The following is a 6,404-nucleotide window of genomic DNA, read 5'->3' on the forward strand; positions in this document are numbered from 1 at the left end:
ACACCATGCCACATGTGTCTCTGTGATTGTGTTGTGACCTGTCTTCTGGCTTGTCTCCAGTCATCATAGTGTCCCAATTCAGCTCTCCATTGAAGCCGAATTGGCTTGTCAGTATTGTTTTTGTTATGTAGTAGGAAGACCCCTACTCAGGCAGGCAAGCCCACCTAGTTGTCCGGAGTGACAGAGCCCACCACAACAAAGTTGTTAACAAAGAAGCAACTTTACTGAGAAGGTTCCTACACTGACCAGCCAGGGCTGCAGCACAGGCTCGGGAGCTGATACTGTGACCCCGAGAAGCCTCCATTCTTTGGTTTTTAAAGGCAAAATCCATGAGGTCGAGCCTGGTCACGCGCAGGTGACCAATGGGATCATACCACACAAAAGGATTGTACAGTCATACCAGAGCACACACAGGTGGCCCGCATGTGCAAAGGGCCGGGTTTACCGCAAGCACCTGGTGTTGCCAGTTGGAGCCAGATTATAACGTATCTGTTTTATGGGTCAGTCTTTAACTCAACAATCAAGGGTGGGTTAGGTTAAGGGGAGGGGAATCCGATGCATTTTTTTGATTCCAGGAACTAGGCCCATCAAGTCTAAAATCCCTAAAACAAAGGCAAAGCTCAAAATGGAATCATACCAGCTGGGGCCCCATCTCAGGGTTCACTTCAGGTATTCCTTTCCTCATTAGCATGTTTCCTAGCTGTGTTATATGTATTTGAATGCTGCAGGCCTTTGTAACAATTGGCAGCCTGCAGCCTGTTAACTGTATAATAAAGACTCCTATATTCCATATTTTTAAATGTGGAGTCTGGGATGGTTTACCTTACAACATTTGGCACCTAACGTGGGGCCCTAGTGCCAAGTAGGGCATCTGAGTTCCTTGAGGCCACTGATGGCAGGTCTTGGCAGGCCAGCTGCCAGGGGACAGAAATGCTACAGGGGAGGCGCACCCCCTGGGAAGTTCCAGGGTCTTGTGGTTTTTCTGCCACTCTCACAGCCAGCTTCTCAATGCCAGACATGCCATCCAAATGTCTTTTTGGAGTCACTTAGAAATCTTCTGGAAGGAAGTCTGTCTCTCTGTCTTGTATTCTGTCCTGTATGATGTTTATATGTTTTTCTGAAACCTGGGGGCTGGTCCATCTGGAAGTTGAAGAGGATAGGGGAACAGACATGCTCGGTAACCGGTCCTTCTTCCACTTGACCGACAGATCTGAAAGGTTCTGGTGGTGCTGAGTAGGAGAGGCTCACTTGGAAGACTGTACTGTGGAGAATTTTGGAGCTTCTGTGACTCTCATACAGTAGAAAGTTCTGGTTCTGGTTGTGCTAGGTGGACCCCAACCCAGCCAGCTTTTTTTTCTGTGTTTGTCTTGGTCTTGTGTCTCTTCTTGTGTTTGATTTTGTGTCTCTGTGGGAGAAATCAAGGCCTGCTATGTGTTGTATCCTCTTCTGCAAAGAGGCAGTTGGGAGTGTGCAAGCAGCTTAGGGCCTGGTTCAAACAACTAGCTAATCTTAATCTTAACAGTTTAAAAATTAAGTGCTCCTGGCTAAAACTGGCACACAAAAAAAAAGTCAGGCAGCCTGGTGGGCTTCAGGTAATGTCTCCCTTCTTCCAATTGATGGTATTCAAAAGGTCAATTGATGGTAAAAATGCTCTAGACAATTGGGACAAAACTAGAGTCAAGTATGGGGTGGATCAAATTTGGGCACCAGGGAACCCCCACCCAGCCTTCTTCAATAGAAATGTTTGATATGCTAGAATAAGCTACCCCTGAAAAAGTAGACCAGCAAAGTAATTTGCTAAAAATTTTGGCTTAAATCTTGGTCATCAAGAGTAAGATTGGCAAAAAAAAACAGATCTCTTGCCACTAAAATTCAGGAAAATGTATGGCTGATATTCATTTTGCACACTTTAAGATCTTTATGCACAAAAAATGTATGTATGAACTTAAGATAAAATAGTCATGTTAAAAATGCAAGAAAAATCAGCAAGTTTAGACATTAGCAAAAGTATAAAAAGGTTTATTGCATTGTTTTGAAGAACTTTAGTTAAAAGATTTTGTAAGGATTCTTTAATTTGGAAATCAAAAACATCTGATGTTTTGATGCATAAGGCTGTTTGCATTGTAATCAAGTTATTTGGCTTAGAAAAATGCATTGGACACGAGATTTCCCACCACTGCTAAAATTTGGGTGTGTTAGCAATTTGGATGTAAAGTTTTGTTTACCATTGTTAAAGACATTGCTGCTTCTGTGTGTCTAAACTGTTTAGTTTCTCAGTTAGAGATTTAAAAGGACAGGAAAAATTTAGGATATGCCTGCGTGCTTATCTTCAGGGATGAGGGGTCCTCTGGCAAAGGTGCAGCTCAGCCTCTCCATGTATGGTGGGACAAACCCTTGGGGGTGTTCACAAATGGTATAAGAGGGCAGGCTGGCACAAAGGCAGTTCAGTTCATCCAACCCTAAAGAGTCAGATTGGGTGTATGCCCATTCTGTAGGACCAGCCATCTTGCCCATTCTAATCCTATCTCTTTTCCATGAAGATGGACACTGGAAACCTGATGGTAAAAATTGGTGTGTAATTGATATTTCTAAAACTGCCCCTTAGGATGTACTTAAATTGAAAATGTTTTAAAGAAAAGTTTAAAAGAGTTTATGCAATGTGATTTGATTTCTATGCTATTTTTGCAAATGGATGTATTTTTAAAAAGACAAAATGATGCTAAGTCTAGATTCGTGGTACAGTGTTAGTGCTTGTAATTCTTGCATTAAGAAAAACTGCTAATTTCCTAAAGGTAACTTAGACTGAAAAAAAAAAGTGACCAGTTTAAAACCTTTGGCTAAGAGATAATGAGTGTGCCCAGTGTTCCAACGGGGCACTTAAATGCCAATTAAAATGATTTTAGGAAAAGGGATTAAAAATGGTGTCCCCATGGTAAAAATTTGGAAAGTAGTAAGGAAGTGGCTGGCCTCCCCGACAAAGTTTAAAATTAAATGGTTAAAAGTTTCTTTTAAGGTTCAAAAAAATAAGTTAGGATTACCAAAATGAATAATTGCTATTCCAGTTTTCCCTTACAGTTTTTTTTTGTAACAGTTTCCAGCAGGCCCACAGTAAAGAATAGAGGATTCTTACTAGTCTGTCAGATGTTGGCTCTCAATAAGCTCCAGGTAAGGGGCTGGGAAGTGGCTCAGTGGTAGAGTACTTGCCTTGCATGCATGAGGCCCTGGGTTCAATTCCTTAGTGCCACATAAGCAGGAAAAACCAGAAGTGCCACTGGGACAGCACCCAGGCCCAGAGTTCAAGCTCCAAGACCAAAAAAAAAAAAAGAGTTCCAAGTTAGACCATGTTTATAGAACTACTTCCAATGACCATCTTTGTTGCTTTTAATTGGAGTAAAGTGGCCATATGTATAAGACCCATTGATCTGAAAACTGGTTCAAAGCCAGCCCAGGCAGAGAAAGGTCCCTGTGAGATTGTCATTGCTAATCTGCCAGCAAAGTACTGGAAAAGCAGAGTTGCTTTGGGCTAAAAGTGGCAGAGTGCTGGCCTTGAGCTGAAGAGCTGAGCAATAGTGTTCAAACCCTGAGTTCAAATCCAGCAACCGACCAAGGAAAATGCCAAGGGTGCATTCATCCCAGCATGGAGAAAGGCACTCCTGGGACCCTGGCGAATGATGGAGTATCCTGAGGCAGTAAGGCACTGCTTGAATCGAAGAGGTGGTGTCAGAATCTACAGTCATTTGTGTGTGGCCCTTCAAAAATTGGTCATGGAGGTCATGGGAAGATAGTTTGCAAGCATGCCTAATGTCCATGACTGTAAAGGGACAAGAATGTGCCAGTCATGTGATAGTAGTAAAAAGCTAAGGTTGTAAAATGTAGGGGAATCATTTAAAATCCCAACTCCTCTGTATTTGCTCAAAGCTCTAATTGGCAGTAACTTTTGGGCTGGCTGCAGCCACCTAAATTCATCTATTCAGGAAAGAAAGTTGTGGACCTGAGATTGTGTCCCTATTGAGATCTGTCTAAAAGCCTACACAGGTAACTTAGGCATTGTTAGGGTCACTAAAGATCACATTCCTAAGCCAGCCAGAAAGATGCTTTTGCAAACTAGAGTGCTAAACAAGCTACACTGCTGTAGCCAGAGAAAAGGTCTGTGCATTTGTTAAAAGTTAAATGTTGTATGCAATTTCCAGTTTGGAGTAAAATATTGCTCCTAATAACATCTCATCCCAGCAACCAATTGGTAAAATAGGCTAAAGGTTTAGGTTTCTGACTAGGTAGTCTAAATGCCCCTGAGTCAGCTTAAGGAAGTTACAGATGATGGATCTTCACCCATCAACCCCCTTAAGATCAAGGGACCACAGTCATTTTGAAAAATGAGGCAGGATAAATTAAAGGAGTCATGGAAAAAAGAGGTAACAAATGGACAAGTGTAGAGACTGCACTTAAAACTTGTTACAAGCCCGAGCCCTCTGTGTCTGCCTAGAAAAAAACACTGGCCTTATTTAAGAAAAATCTCGGGGGCTGGGAAGGTCACTCTGTGGTAGAGTGCTTGCCTCGCATTTATGAGGCCCTGGGTTTGATTCCTCAGCACCACATAAGCAGAAAAAGCCAGAAGTGGTGCTGTGGCTCAAGTGTTAGAGTGTTAGCCTTGAGCTGAAGAGCTCAGGGACAGCACCCAGGCCTAGAGTTCAGCCTCCACGACCAACAACAACAAAAATCTCTGTTTAATAAAAAGTTGCCACCTTGGTAAATTACCTAGGAGGACCTACTGCCTACTTGCCTTAAAAAACAGTGGGGCTCCAGCCTGCAAGAGCCAGTGTACAACCAGAAAGGTAGTGGGAAATTTCACTAAGGTCAGACATTAGGTTAAGCTTCTTTAACCAGTTTGTGCAGAAATGGCAGGTACCTCAGCAGCAGGTGTGACAATCTACGCGAGCCATCGGAGACACTGCTGCTGCTGTCCAGCCCATCTCTTCTCATCTGGACATTCTTATTTAAATAAAGTTTTAAAATGGCCTGGCATCATCTGGAGGAGACTACATCATCATCCTGACCACCTCCACCATGGTCAAAGTGAACTGGATTCCTTCTTGCCTGACTCCATCCAACTGCAGCAGATTGCTGGTGAAAGACAGCTCTGGATCTGCCTAACCTAAGACTTTGATTGCAGGACATTCTTTTTGTGGGATATAGATTTGTAAATCATAACCTATCTGACATGGGAAAGAAGTGCAAAGTCCCCTGACTGTATAGGTACCAACTATATGGAGCCAACTTTTAACTGCTGGAGACTCCATAAATTACAGGAGTAAACAGCCTAGGCAATAATTCAGTCCTTTTACAGAGAAATCTTTCATGTACATAAGAAAAAAGGGGGGAATGAAGTAAGGAGGTCAGGTCTGGCTGGTGCCATATTGGCCATATGGTGGATGGTAGGGTCTGGCATCTTGTCTTCAAGCTGGGGGAAGGACCCCTTCCCCCACATCACCTGCCTCCCAGGTAATGGGTGTGCCCTGACCCTTGGAGGCAGGGGCAGGCACCTGGCTGGTAGGTTACTGAATCTGTCAGTCCAGTGCCTGGGAATTTCCTAAAGATCTGCCCCCTGTGCCAACATATTTCGGCCTGGACCAGCCTAGCCACCAGAACACCATGCCACGTGTGTCTCTGTGGTCATGTCCTGTGTCCTGTCTCCTGGCTTGTCTCCAGTCATCATGGCGTCCCAATTCAGCTCTCCCTTGGAGCTGAATTGGCTTGTCAGTATTGTTTTTGATATTCCTTTCCTCTTTAGCATGTTTCCTAGCTGTGTTATGTGTATCTGTGTGCTGCAGGCCTTTGTAACAACTGGTAGCCTGCAGCCTGTTAACTGTCTAATAAAGACTCCACTGTTCCATATTTTTTAATGTGGCTTCTGGGATTATTTACCTTACAACAGTGTGTCTAGCTAGCAAATTTAAAGCCCTGAGTTCAAACTCCAGTACTGTAAAAAGAAAGGAAAGGAAAGGAAAACGGGATGGGAAGGGGAAACAAAAGAGGAGGCAAAGATGCTTGATAAGAAATGTACTCATTACCTTGCCCATGTAATTGTAACCCCTCTGTATGGTATTTTCACAACAAAAAAGAAAAGAAACAAAGGAGTAGGAAAGACCATTGAAGCAAAGTCTCTGTTGGGACCTAATGGTGCAACCCCAGAAGGGCATCACTGAAGGCTGTTTCCCAGCTGCTCACAAAGGAAGATGAAGACTTCACATAGAGCTCCCCTATGACCCAGCAATCCCACTTTTGGGCATTTACCCAAATGTTTACAAACCAGCACAACTATGTTTATTGCAGCATTATTTACCATAGCTAAGATATGGAACCAACCCAGATGCCCCTCAGTAGATGAATGGATCAAGAAAATGTGG

The sequence above is a fragment of the Dipodomys ordii genome, unplaced genomic scaffold (assembly GCF_000151885.1).
Source record: "Dipodomys ordii isolate 6190 unplaced genomic scaffold, Dord_2.0 Scaffold102, whole genome shotgun sequence".
In the NCBI taxonomy this organism is placed as follows: domain Eukaryota; kingdom Metazoa; phylum Chordata; class Mammalia; order Rodentia; family Heteromyidae; genus Dipodomys; species Dipodomys ordii.